The sequence below is a fragment of the Bacillus rossius genome (genome assembly GCF_032445375.1).
Source record: "Bacillus rossius redtenbacheri isolate Brsri chromosome 9 unlocalized genomic scaffold, Brsri_v3 Brsri_v3_scf9_1, whole genome shotgun sequence".
In the NCBI taxonomy this organism is placed as follows: domain Eukaryota; kingdom Metazoa; phylum Arthropoda; class Insecta; order Phasmatodea; family Bacillidae; genus Bacillus; species Bacillus rossius.
The window spans coordinates 7,854,556-7,868,750 of NW_026962012.1; positions in this window are offsets into that span (position 1 = coordinate 7,854,556).

Genomic DNA, 14,195 nt, shown 5'->3' on the forward strand with positions numbered 1-14,195 from the left:
TTCAGCGTTGCTATGTGTTCCTATGCTAGTTTAAGCACGTGCTTTGTGTCATTGTATCATGTGGTAGTTCTTTCTGGTAGGCTTGCATCGTTGTAATGGGCCACGGCTAAATAGAGACGTTGTTCATAAGTACTTGACTACATATGTGACGTATATTGCATATGGAGGCAAGGGGCTTGTGCGCGACCAGCCTGTTTAGCGGTGTCGGTCTCAAGCCCGTTCCGAACACAGAGAGCTGCGATGCAAGCTTTTTGTTTGGTTACTAATATTCTGTTTAAGTATTTTGCAGGTGAGCAGTTGCTGAGATGGAGAGATTCGGTGTGGGGCGGGGAGCTGGTGAGATGGAGAGAGAGACGACGACGGGGCGAGCGTGGGCTGCTGGGAGAGAGAGGAAGAGACCTGCGAATCTACACACATGCATACATGTCAAATAAAATATGGATATAATTAAATGTATATGTTAACGAAAATATATATGTAAAAATTTTTTTTGAGTTTTATTTCTATAATACTAATACCCTTGTTTTTTTATTTGCTGATTTATTTTTTCTTGAGAAATTTTTTTTTATAATGTATGTTTGGAATGAAAATTGTTGGAAACAGTAATAGTGATTATTATATTTTAATTTTTTCCGAAAGAGAATAAGTAATAGATTTTACAAAAAAAATACAATGAAATTAAGGTGAAAAGAAAACAGATAAATACATTGGTTTATATATATTTTATTTACATAATTCCGTCACCCCTCACATCAGTCGATGACATTGGAAACATTATTTACAATTGCAATAAGGAATAAAAAAATTAAACATCACTGTAGTAATAAGGATGTTCATAGAGCCACAGCTTCAGTAACTGACTATTACAATGTGCACAGTGGAAACCATTATAAAATTTATCACACTTTTCAATTTGGTTTCTGTACATCTTTAACAGTTTGTTGAAGTCAGGACAGTTGCCTTGTTTACGTAGGTCAATTACATTGACACTACACAAATCACTCACAATACGTTTCTGTTCATTACCACGGACGTAAACAGCGTCGTCTTCCGGCTCGACGAGATCACGTAGCACAGATGTAAGTTGTTCATAGTCCACATCACCTTCATACCACGAGAGTCCGTTCACTTCATAGGTTAGACGACGGTTCTCGCGTTGAGAGAATCTGTCTAGCTTAGTCCAGTCACACGGTGGTTTAAAGATGTATTCGCTAGTCTTGACTTCGTCACCGCCAATGACGGACGTCACGGACAGTTGTTTCACTATAGGTCCCTTTTGGGACGTAAGGCACTGGACGTTGACAAGAAAGAGTGTCATATTGTCTTTACTCACAGTTACACATACGGCGAGGCTGGAGTGACGTGACTAAGATGCTGGCTCTGCGAGGATGGCGCTGCGAGGCCGGAGAGCTGACACTACAAGGCTGTGAGGCTGGCCTTGACGGAGACCGGGACGTCTGGATGCTTGCAGCTGTGACCCCTGGCACTCAGGGGCTAGGCTGCTGCTGCCGCTGCCACGCATCTCGTCGCTTCTTGCACCGCGATTTCATGTGCGGCGTGTCGGACACGGACGACATATCCTTGTCGCACTCGGTGCATGGTAGACAGTCTTGGATGTCTGGGTCTAGCTGCAGGTACACCGGCAGGAACTTGTAGACGTATTTTATCTCGTACGGGGCGTAGACCAGGAGAAAATCCTTTGGTAGATAAGGTAACTCCGTCTCCTTATCCAGTGCCGCAAGCGTGCGCACTTTACCATATGCTAAGATGGCCGTCAAGATCTTTGCTCCGCTCCCACAACAAGCAAACATCGTCTTTCCTTCAGGCTGGGAGCTACGGCAAAAACTGAAGGCTTCCCGGGTCCTGCGGCCGGTATTTATACTCTAAAAGGTAGAATAGGGGTGAGGAGGAGGGTAGGGGTGGGGAGGAGGGTAGGGGTGGGAATGGAAAAATACAAGAGTAGTGGTGGGGGAGGGAGTGGAAAAATACAAGAGTAGTGGTGGGGGAGGGAGTGGAAAAATACAAGAGTAGTGGTGGGGGGGAGGTTATTACGATGAAAAATAATAAATTAAAAAAGGGGGGGGGTTTAAGTTCGTATATGTGTTGGTAAAAGTGGTGGGGGTCATTCTGCCTCCAGCTACCGCGGGGGAAGGATCGGTCGTCATTTTTAATTTTTTTTTGCCTCTGTCGGGGTTCGAATCGAGGACTCCGAGCTCCGTGTCGAAATAGTATATTTTTTATTAATATTTTATTAAAATTTTATTAAGTGAATTTTTTTATAAATTTAAAAAAAAATTCATTAAAATCGGATAATAAATAAAAAAGTTAAAGATGGCGGCCGTAACGAAAATTGCAACGGTGACGTCATCATCCAATATGGCGGAAAACACATCACCGGAATTTTCTAGAAAACACAATGACGTCATCCAAAATGGCGGATCCAAGATGGCCGCCGTGATCTACTTGTCCCGTTATGCTATGTCCCATTACGCTGTGTCCCGTAACGCTATGTCCCATTACGCTGTGTCCCGTAACGCCGGCTGCACGCACGAAAAAGTGTCACGTTACGCACATTGTCACGTTACGCTTATCCAAGATGGCCGCCGTGACGTCACAATCCAAGATGGCCGCAGTGACGTCACAATCCAAGATGGCGGACCGACAATCTTCAATCCACACCCTGAACCCTGATCTCGGAGTCCCTATTATATACTACTTACAAGAAATATATCGTAATTTTGTACAATATATGGTTGTATGGAATACGTTTTTTGAGACAACAATATTTCATACGAAAAATGTCGCATAATTTTATATTTTAAATAGTAGTTCATTCAAGCATTAGGTTTTTAAATTATGGAAAAGATAAACTATTCTTAAAAAATTGACTTTATGTAGTTGTATCACTTTTATCATGTGCGCAGTTAATACTGGAAAGCTATTCAGCGAACAGTTTAAAAATAACTTTAATTATTGGAGGTACTAGGACCACACAAATCATAACTGCCAGGGTAAGAAAACAAACCCAGTATTATTGCGAACACTATTTTGTAGCGATACAGTTGCTTTCATGTAAATGTAAAAATTATTAATATATTTCTGTTACATTAAAAAAAAATTGTGTTAGGATCACTTTTCGTAAGCGGAACTTTTTATTAAGGAATTTAAGGTTGCGAAAAATTTCACGAGAGACTAAAATGTCTTTTAAAGCATCATATTAAAAAAATGGGAAAGGACCTTGGGAACCTATTATCTATAAGTTATCCCGTATAAAACCCCTCCCCCCAGACCTCCAGAAACAGGTCTATCAAATATATATTCTGCCGCAAATCTTGGCTTCGACCATGCTTGTGGATATTATCATGGCATTAATTCAATTTTTATTACAGTTTTGTATTTACAATTTTTTTAATTTTTTCTTACATAAAACACATTTTAGTTTAAGACAGTGGCTTAAAATAAACTTAGTAACTTACGTCACTAGAATAAATTCTGACGAAAATATACATTGTACCAATCCAAAGTTTATGTTTATAGCTCATTTTAAAACTTATATAACTTGTAATGATATTGAACTATAAGCCATTAATTTAAATTATAAGTCTTTATAGCTAACCAATTTTAATTTGATTTAGTCACTTAATGTACAATATACTCAAGTTATAAATGAATATTACATAATAGTGTTTTTTTTTTTTTAACAATATCGCCACATAAATATGTGTAGCCTTAAAACAATTTTTAAAAACAAAACATTTACATTTATTTATGTACGTACTTTTGAAAACCAAATAATTTAATGAATTTAATAATATAAATTATTTTAATTTAAAATAATTTATTAATTAAATATTTGTTGCTGAATGTTAGTTGCCACTTTCTCTTTGCTGAGTTTTATAATATTATATTCTAATGAATAATTAGTTAAATTGCTTATTTATGTGGAAATAATCTTTTAATACCAAACATCAAAGCTGGAGAAGGAAAACATATCTTTTTACCTAAAAGAAAGTGGCATTATAAAAATTTTTTTAATGAAATTTTTGAAATACGAAATACAAAATTTTCTTCAAATAGGAAAAAAATTCGTGCAATAAAACCATTTGAAGGAAGAATGGGTTTCAAAGAATATGGGTTTTCTTAATGCCCCAAATTCACTCTAATCTTCCCCTAAATAATACTTTATTCCGGTTTGAGGATTTTCTTCCAAAATCCCCCTCCCTCTTTTCTAATGGCGTGTAATAAAAAAATATTAGTGTACATATGTACATGCATAGATGTTAATTTTTACACACTTTATGGACAGCAAGAATGATCACATTTTGAAATCACTTGGGCTTATACACTTACTACGCATAAACGTGCAAAATTGGATTATTGTAGCTGTCCCATTGACCCAGAGTAAAAAACATCAAAAACGAATGTAAGAAAACTGAACATTAAAATTAAGTTTCTAACTCAGTCATAGGTATAACCATCGTGATACAGCTTTCTTCTAAAATATTTTTTTATATCAGCCACTATTAATGCAAGGGATGGAAAATAACTGTGGCTGAAGAACAAAAAGAAAATTAATGACTCTCTTCGTAAGCAAAATTAAAAATCCGTTCAGATTGTATGTAAACCCTATAAATATTACTTAAACTTTTGTCTGAAACACTTTTTGATACAACCAACCATTGCAAAGGGTGGATAAAAAGGGGTTAAAATAGAAAAATAATTTTATAACTCTCTTAGAAGAGACACCATCAAATCCGTTCAAATTTTTTTAATCTTATAATTATTTTTCTAAAACATTTGTCCGAAACAATTTTTGATAATAGGTACAAACAATTATTGCAAGGAGTTAAAAAAAAACTAGGGTGGGAATAATAAAATAAATAAAACTTCCAAACCATGTATACTATCGAATATATTCTTATTTTTGTTAGACTTTCTAAAGACTGTATAAAACATTTGTTAAAATAAATTTTTATCTAACCAACCATTACTGCAAGGGGTGGAAATAACAAGGTCTGAAAGTAAATAAATAAATAAATATGTATAAATGTTTTTAAATAGATATACTATCAAATTCTTTATAATTTATTTTATAAATTCTATACTATATCTAGAACTGTGCTGAAACAATTTATGACCTAACAAATTACTATCGTAAAAAACAGGGGTTGAAATTAGAAATATTCAATAATTTATGAGTATCCAATTCGTTCGAATTTATTTTAAAACATCTTAATATTATCTTAAACCTTGCTGCAAAGAAAATTTTTATACGACAACGTTATTTAGTGAAAATATAGCTTTTGAAGGTAAAAAAAATTGAATAATTACCTCAGTTGGCATAACATGAAATTCGTTCTAAACTATTCAATGCTGGATGCATTGAGGTAAAACATTCTAATAATATGGAAAATGAGAAAATGTGTAATCGATAGTTTTGTAATATTGGAGAACATAAATATGTTATGTACATTAAATTCTTAAAATGTTTCAGAATTTTATAAAAATTTCCAAAATATTTACAGAATAAATTTGTACTTTGAAATCTACCTACGCCTGTATGCTGTGCCGATAGGAATTTTTTTATAATTAATTGTATCATCTGGAAATATTGTTTGGTAAAAAATTATTTCCCTATAGGTTTACAAATACTATGCACCTAAATGATCATTGTAAAACATTAGATCCATTTATTATATTTTCGAGCGGAAACATTTACTGATCTCGTTTAGTATCTACCCGGTTTTAAAAAAATATCGAGTTATCAATAAACTGTAGGTACAGTGAAATTTCACCACAGAAAAAATTACTTTTATTTGTAACGGAGTTAATCAAATAACTTTTGGTATACTCCAGAAAACCACCGAAGTGATAAGCGTATAACTGAACGAGGCCCTACGACGGATGAGTCACAGAATGCGAAGGAGGTGGAATCCAAGGAAACCCATTGGCAGGTAGAAACGTCCGCCACGTTACCATCTTGCATCCCTGGTATCAGTCTCATGATGGTTTGCCCGTATGTGGTGTCTCTGGAAATCTGCCAACATCGCGTTATTTCCTGCTACCAGGATGAACTGCACACAAACTTTCACACATATGAGCCTATGTATATTGCCCATTGGTTGCTGCTACATACTACCTTCCGACCGGATTGCATTTTGAGTGGGTCAGTTGAAATTTTTAATGTAAATTTGGTTTTTGTGCCCTTCGGGGCGTGTAAAAACGACCTTTGGCCCAATAATTACGCAGGTCAAGTGTATAATAATGAGCATTCCAGTCTCTCTCCATAAATAAAACTGAAATTTTGTTGCTCTCTTGGTATAAGTTTTTAAAAAGATATATTTTAAATAAACTTTGTTTTGGTCAATGAAAAAAATACACCTACATTCATACATATGATTAATTTCAAGTGCGTTTATGATGGTTACATTCTTTATATACACATTTCGTAGTGCAACGCAAACTAAAATGTAACAGGAACGTAATGTCGGCAGCATTCCGAACTTCCAGCATGTGCATGTGGGGTTTCACTACACGGTCTGTGCAGTTTCATAACCCTCAAAGCCAAATGCTGGCTCAACCGAGGAACAGGACTCGGTGTTCTCGTGTTTCTCAAAGTCTGGCAACCATGTAAAGCCAGGGAACGCGGGTTAACGGGGAGGGTCACAATTTACGACACCTGAGTAAACCTCCACACAAGAATTCACTGTCGTTCGTTTCGTGCATCGAAATACAAACAAAATTTTGCCTGTAATAGAGAGTAGCATGTTTTTATTAATTTTCTCTTTATTTCAAATACATAGTGAGCTTGATGTATATACATACATAAATTTCCATTCTATTTTCATATTTGTTTTGAGAAACACACATTTGTAGTCATTACAGCATCGCATTGGAAAACGTTCGTTATAGTAAAATAACACATTGGGCAAAATGTTGTGAATGAGTACTAAACAATACTATTTCCTTAAACACAAAAAAACTAAATAAAAGCGTGACAAGTTTTATGAAACATTTTTATAGATAAATACTTAAATTTTCTAAAATAATTGCCCATTTTGAAGTAAAGGGTTAAAACGTGGCCCATGCGGAAAAAGAAAATAAAATATGATTTGATATATAAACTTAAGTAACTACGTAAATTTAATCATAATAGTGCAAGAAAAATAATGTATTTTTTAAGTATATAGTTAAAAATAATTAACATTTCAATGGTGCAGCTAAACAGGAACACATCTCATTATATTTTTATGAGCTTTGACGCGCTTGGTTTTTTTCTTTCTGTCTTCATTACATATAGTTTAGGAGAATTTATGTAAATTTTATACAAAACTTCTGCTGCATTTGTTGAACTGTCACAATTATTTCCAGTAAAAAACTTGCGCGCCTTCTTTAACCAATTTTAGAATACTTAATAATATACATATGTTTCGACATAATAACAAATACAAAATAAGTTATTGTTACAATTACTGAAATAACCCTAAATAAAAGTAAAGACAAAATGAAAGAATTCTACATTGCTTGCGAGACAGCTCCTTAGTATTTTTGCGTTCTCTTTACGAACTAGCATTTAAAAATAAAGTATAAATTTAGTCACACAATAAAGCAATAACTTAAAAATTGTATAATTTACTTAACGAATATCACTAAAAATGCGTAGTTCATTAGTCTATTTATTTAACTGTATGCGTATTCAGCAGGGTATTAAAAAAATATTCGTTTCTTACAGCAATTTATTTGGCCTAAAATGCATAAATACACACAAGGATGTGCTGAAAAATATTTTGATATTTTATGAAAAAATTTTTTTAGGAATTTTTTATTTCCCAAGTTAAGCAGAATTTAAATAAAAATATTTTTTTATCTCAGTAATACCTACATTCCGATAAAAAAACGTTTTCAAAGAAAAGTTAAATCTAATTATACCTAAGTACTTACTAAAACATTTTAAAAACAACTGTTCGAAATATTTGACAAAAGATTGTATTTAAAAATTTAAATGACACCATATTAGTCTTAATTACTTTAGAAGTCACAAACATGTTAGTATTTAATATTTTGCTTTGGTTTCAAAAGCTAAAATGTTTTGCTGTCTAAACATTTTACCGATATACATTATAGTTTTTTTGTACGTATCGAAGGTAAATTTTTTGATAAATGTAGCTGCCTTAATATTTTATTAATACACTGCAAGTACAAAATTGGAAATTTTCGCATTCACTGTTGTGATGTATACAATGTAGGTACATACAGTAGAACCTCGATTATCCGTTAACTGATATGACCAGGCATTCGGTTAACCGGGTTCTCAATTAAAAATTAAACATTTGGGGGGGGGGGGGGGGGGGGAGTGTATTTCATTAGTAGAGACCTGTAAAACTCGCGGATTCAATTCGCGATAGGATATAGTCCAAATAATTTTGACATTATTTTGCTTCAGTGATTGGGCCACAGTTTATCTGAAGGACTCTGGGCCAATCAAAGTCTTTAACTGAAGAATTAGCGAATCACGATAATTCCAGTCAACAGGTGTTACGAGTCGGTAACCAATCAGCAGATGTAATTTGCACGAGTGCATAGAGGATCATGGAGTCTATCATTTAGGGATTTGAAATCGCGAATTTTACAGGTCTCTATTCATTAGGGAAGGAACAAGAAATGATTAAAACTGAACACTATGTATTAAAAGTAGAAACGAACGACCAAGAAACGGACTAGAATTGCCCGCGAGAAGAAACAATAGTCCGGGTTAAGCGGGATTACAAGTACGGAACAAGTGTAAATTTAATTGAATTAGGAATTTGCAAAAGGTACCAAGTCCACTTTTTGAGCAAATTCATGTTATACGAGATTCCTAATCTCCAAAGTGTTCTCTTTGCTGTCAGCAAGAAAAGGAACCAAGTCCTGTATAATAAATACGACATACGGACTAGTAAATATATGTGGAACTTGCAAAAGGTCGACAATAATATGTTTTATGTTGTTTCCCACACAATCTACTTACTTGGACTTGGTACCTTTTGCAAATTCCTGATTCAATTAATATTTTTTTTTCATAAAACGTTGTCTTTTACGCCATAACAAATAATTTCATTAGTAGGGAGAGCGTGCCGACTCTGGAACATAGAAGAGGGGGGAGCGGGGTAATCCGGGGATTATCCCATTTTTATGGTTTTTTACGCTTTTTTTATGGTTTTTTATGTGCAAATCCAGTTTTTTATGTGCTAATCCAGTGGCTAATCCGCAAATCCGCAAATCCGCAAATCCGCAGATCCGCAAATCCGCAAATCCGCAAATCTGCAAATCCGCAAATCCGCAAATCGCAAATTCGCAAATTCGCAAATCCGCCATTTTGTATTTCTAGAAATTTCCACCAACTTCGAATCGTGACGTCATGATTCTGTGTCGTCTGCTGGAGGCCGCCACCTTGATTTCTTCTGGCCGCCATCTTGTTTCGTCTGCTGGAGGCCGCCATCTTGATTTCTTCTGGCCGCCATCTTGTTTCATCTGCTGGAGGCCGCCATCTTGATTTTTCCTGGTCGCCATCTTGTTTCGGCTGCTGGAGGCCGCCATATTGTGTGACGTCATATAGTTCTGTTGGTCGCCACCAGGTAGCAGCAGGTATTATTTTATTTTAACTAAAATATTTTCAGTGCCGAGGCTGGGATTCGATCCATGGGACGTGAAAACGTCCAGGATGTCGTGGTTACGAGGCGGACGCCTTGACCACTAGACCACGAGACCAATTGGAATATGGTGGAATAAATAATCTATATATGCTACGTACTGACGGCAAGTTTATGATAAATGGGGGAGGGTGTTTTTGCCTTCCTTAATGCATACCTAAGGCGCCACATTTGAAATTAAAAATTATTATACAGCCGCCATCTTTAATTCCAGCACAGACTACCAGATGGCGCTTAATTCAAAAATTAGTTGCCAGAGGTGCCGCCATCTTGATTCTCAAGTTGGCTACCAGAGTGTGCCACAGTCGCCATCTTTATTTCATATTTCAGCTGCCAGGGCGCAGCACCATTCGATAGGTCGAATGCTAATCGATATATTTACTTTTATTTCATATTTCAGCTGCCAGGGCGCAGCACCATTCGATAGGTCGAATGCTAATCGATATATTTAGTTACAAGTGTTGCTACCAGAGGGCGCAATATTTAAATTTAAAAAATATTACAACCTTTAAACAATTCTCCGCCATCTTGGATTCAACAGCCCCACCATCTTGGAAGCACATGATACACCCAAGGACTCGTTCCAATACATGCACAGAGTGCACCGAAAAGATTGTTCCCTTACATGCACAGAGTGCACCATATTGAATGATCATGATATGTGTTCCTTTATATGCATCAGAAGCAGGCATAAGAAATATTTTCTTATAGGCATACTTTAGTGTTAGCTTTCCTGTAATGCATTTAATAATAGTGTAAGCTCATTATTATTATTTAGTGATAGTGAATTTATAACTATGATGTGTAGTCTCATTCTCTTCATCTCGACGTGGCGGAAGATTCTCTGGAGTGTAAGCTGAAAAAAAAAAACTTGTGTTTGAATTTATAGTGGTATGCTGCTTTCCACATCACCTTAGAGACTATGTCTCAGGAGGTACAGCATTAGATGCGTTAACTCCTTTTTTTTATACATGGCGAGTTTCCCCGAGAGGCCTATTTTCCATGTTTAACAAGGGCACAAGCATTATGCTTCACCGTCACTCTCTCCGAAGCCGCTGTCCACTCCATCATCTGGCTCCACTTTCTCTTGAGCCTCCATTACAGCTTCAAAGCATGCTATAATACCGTTGTAAAGGTATGTTAGAAACTCGTATTCCTCTGGAAATGCAGCGAACAAATTGATCGCGGAGACCTCTAGATGGTGTACTATCGCATCTATATTCATGCCGATGCAAGCATGAAGCGCATATTCAATGCAATCGCGCATTTCCTCAAAAGCAGCCATGTTCATTATGGAATTGTCAGAGACAGAATGAAGACTATAGTTGACCTGGTCTTGACGGAAATATGACATGCAACAAAGTTTAACCACATTAGCATTTAAAATCAGGATAGACTCAAATTTACTTTAAATTTTTAAACAGACTAGCATTTAAAGAAAACTATCAGATTCACTATCTGAACCGTGTAAATAAGATGAGTGCAATCTCTACATGTTAAACATACCGATGGTTTTATCTCCACATGCGCAGTACAGTAGTGCATGAGTTCTGTCCAACATTCTTAATGTTTTATGGCTGAAGGGGGAGGCAATGAATCGAAGTTGGTTGCCATCTACCCAGTTGGCCACTCCGAGCGGAGGAGGAGTTTGGAGTGCTGCTGTTTTCCTACAACTCGACTCGGAGCAGCAATGCTTATTGAGCGTACCAAGGTATGAGGATAGTACAAAAAAAAAAAAATAAACTAGAAAATTATAAAATAAAAAAAAGTTAGAATCTCTTATTATGTGGGGAACTCAGGTTCAGGGATCTAGACGGTAATGTCCCCATGGAAGCGTGCTAATTCCATCATCGGAAATGCTCCGCTTGTCGTCACCTGATGACAACGCCACCTTAGTCACGCGTTCAGTACAAACAATGTGATTTCGTGAACGAAAATGATATTGAGTCCCCCAAACCCGTGAATTTGTTTGCAAGCAATCAAGATATTGCTCAAAAAGTAGCGAGCTGAGTACACTGGCCTTCACACCCTTGGCTTTAAGCGTAAAAGCACCATCGTCCATCTTGTATGCATAAAGTTTGGGGCGAAGACCAACATACTCAGTAATGATGCGTCCAGCGGCTTCATCCTTCATGACACCAGTCATGCCGTGGTTGACTGATGGAAACCTTTGAGCATTATCTGGAGCATAATTCGAAGTGTCGAATCGAGAAGCCAAATCGGGGAGAATCGAAGAATACACATCGCGACACTCGATGTGGTACAGAAGAGAATCGGTATCTGAGTAAAGCAGGTGCAGAGATGGAAAGGGAAACTTAACCTGCATATAGTTATAGTGGAAATCATAGAGATGCAATTTGGATAAATCTAAGATGGCCACACCAGTGTAAAGGGGTTTGTTGAAGGTTACCGAACCTTTGGCTAACTCAATGAGGACCAGATTCTCATCGACGATCCGCCTTGCCTTAAATGACGGACGACCTATCAACTCTGCCGCACCATATATGGTATCGTACCGCGAAACCACACGTATGTCACGCTCCCTACGCGGCGACTGCAAAGATTTGCCAAAAACGGAATTATTCATTAATTTATAGAAGGATTTCTCAAAGGGGTTCGCTGCCTGAGCACGGCAATTCAGATTATACCGTACGTACGACGCCATCCAGGATTTTTGCTCAAAGCGCAAAACACGATGAACATTGTCAAGAACAGCCCCGTACGTAAGGTAGTGCTGCAGTGTTTTTGCATGTAAAACATAGTTCTTTCACGGTTCAAGTGTCAATAAGAGCTTTGACATATTGCCGTTCACCGGTACGCCATTCACGGGTGCAAGCGGCAGGTCTGATAGCCGGTCATGACATTCACGCGGAAAGGATAGATCCACCTCTATAAAACATGAGCAGTCACCATCGGTGTCCATGGTGCTAAAGTTCCAGTTTGCATATTCGAGTTCCTGCACCCACTGGAAGTTGCCCACCGGAAGCTTACCAAGCATCGTATGACCATAGAGAGAATTTACATCGAAATAACAGATGTAGGAAGACGGCAGGCTGGAGTCATAATCGCTCATGTAAACATTGTTAGCCTTCGCATAGCGCCGACTAACGTTGGTGATCCCACCCCGAACAGCATTCTCCAAGAAAAGATAGATATCTGGATCGGTGACTAATTCCAGACACACCTCAGACTTGCTCAACAAACCGTCCCACGCAAGTGATGGGGCCGTAATATAGTGCGCCGGATCTAAGCCATAGGACTGGCAACAAACTGAACGGAAATTCTCGAACACGTCAGCCAACAAACACGTATCCACCTTCAAATACTGCAACGCGTAATCGTTCAAAGTCTTACAGCGGAAAACATTCCACGCAGATCTAGCGTGAGCATAGTCCCCGTCACTCACGTCAGTCCCACTAAGAGCATTATGAAATGCTTCCCTAGGGGGTAGTGAGGTCGTCTGCAGTTCTGCCATACTAGTGACGAAATCGTATGGGAACACCCCTTTCCTACGAGCTAGATCAAACTGTGCGTCTTCTGGAAACTGGACACGAGTGAGGCTCAGCTGAGCAGGCGAGAGATTACCTGCCAGAGTATCCAGAGATGAAGTTAGGAAGTTAAGGGAGTCAATGAATCTTAAACGCACTGTTCGAGTACCTCCTCTCGCATCATTACCGGTAATCGGTATGTACTTTGTTATGCTCTTGTAACTTTCAAGAGACGTGCCTATAACCCTGACCTCCCCGGGGTTCTCCAAAATGGAGGAACCGTCAGGTTGTGCAATATGACGTGAGACTAATGGTCTCATCAAAAAGTGGGCATCATAATTCTGAAGATTGTGGAAAATAGCCACCAGTTGGTTCTTCTGCAGTCTAAATGCAATATTACACTTAGAATGCGCATAGCCACGAATCTCACCGGTCAGGTGGCCATGGTCCAACACTGACTTGTCACCTAGTGTCTTATTACATATATGGCAATGTGTCTGACTCGCCAACCGCGCAGCAACAGCAGGAGTCTGGGCTTTCATGGGAACGGTCTTAGCATAAATCGCGCACACCCACTTAGTCATATCAATCAAGGTAGAGACCATGTCGGCAACACAATTCTCCCCTTCAAAGTGCGCATATCTGGTAAGCGAAGCATCGTACGAACAAACTAATAAAATGCTACATGCATAAGGCACGTGCTCGTTCACCGTCGTGGTGCTGGAGGCATCGGTCTCCGGTAAACAGGTGGACATCGGTTTCAAGTAGGTCTCTGTATCGCAATAAGCGACAAAGCCCATACGTTCCTTCTTGGATACATTTGTGAACTCGAGCCATTTAGTCTCCTCAGTCGGGAATACTGACCGAACGGCCGTGTGTTGGCTGCACAAATCAGTGTGGGAGTTCAACTTGTCCACAGTATGGAAATACTGAAGACAGCGCTCGCAAACCCACTTTGTATGTTGATCACGCGAGAGTTGAGAAGAAAGCAAGCGGGACAAATTCTTAATAGTCACGA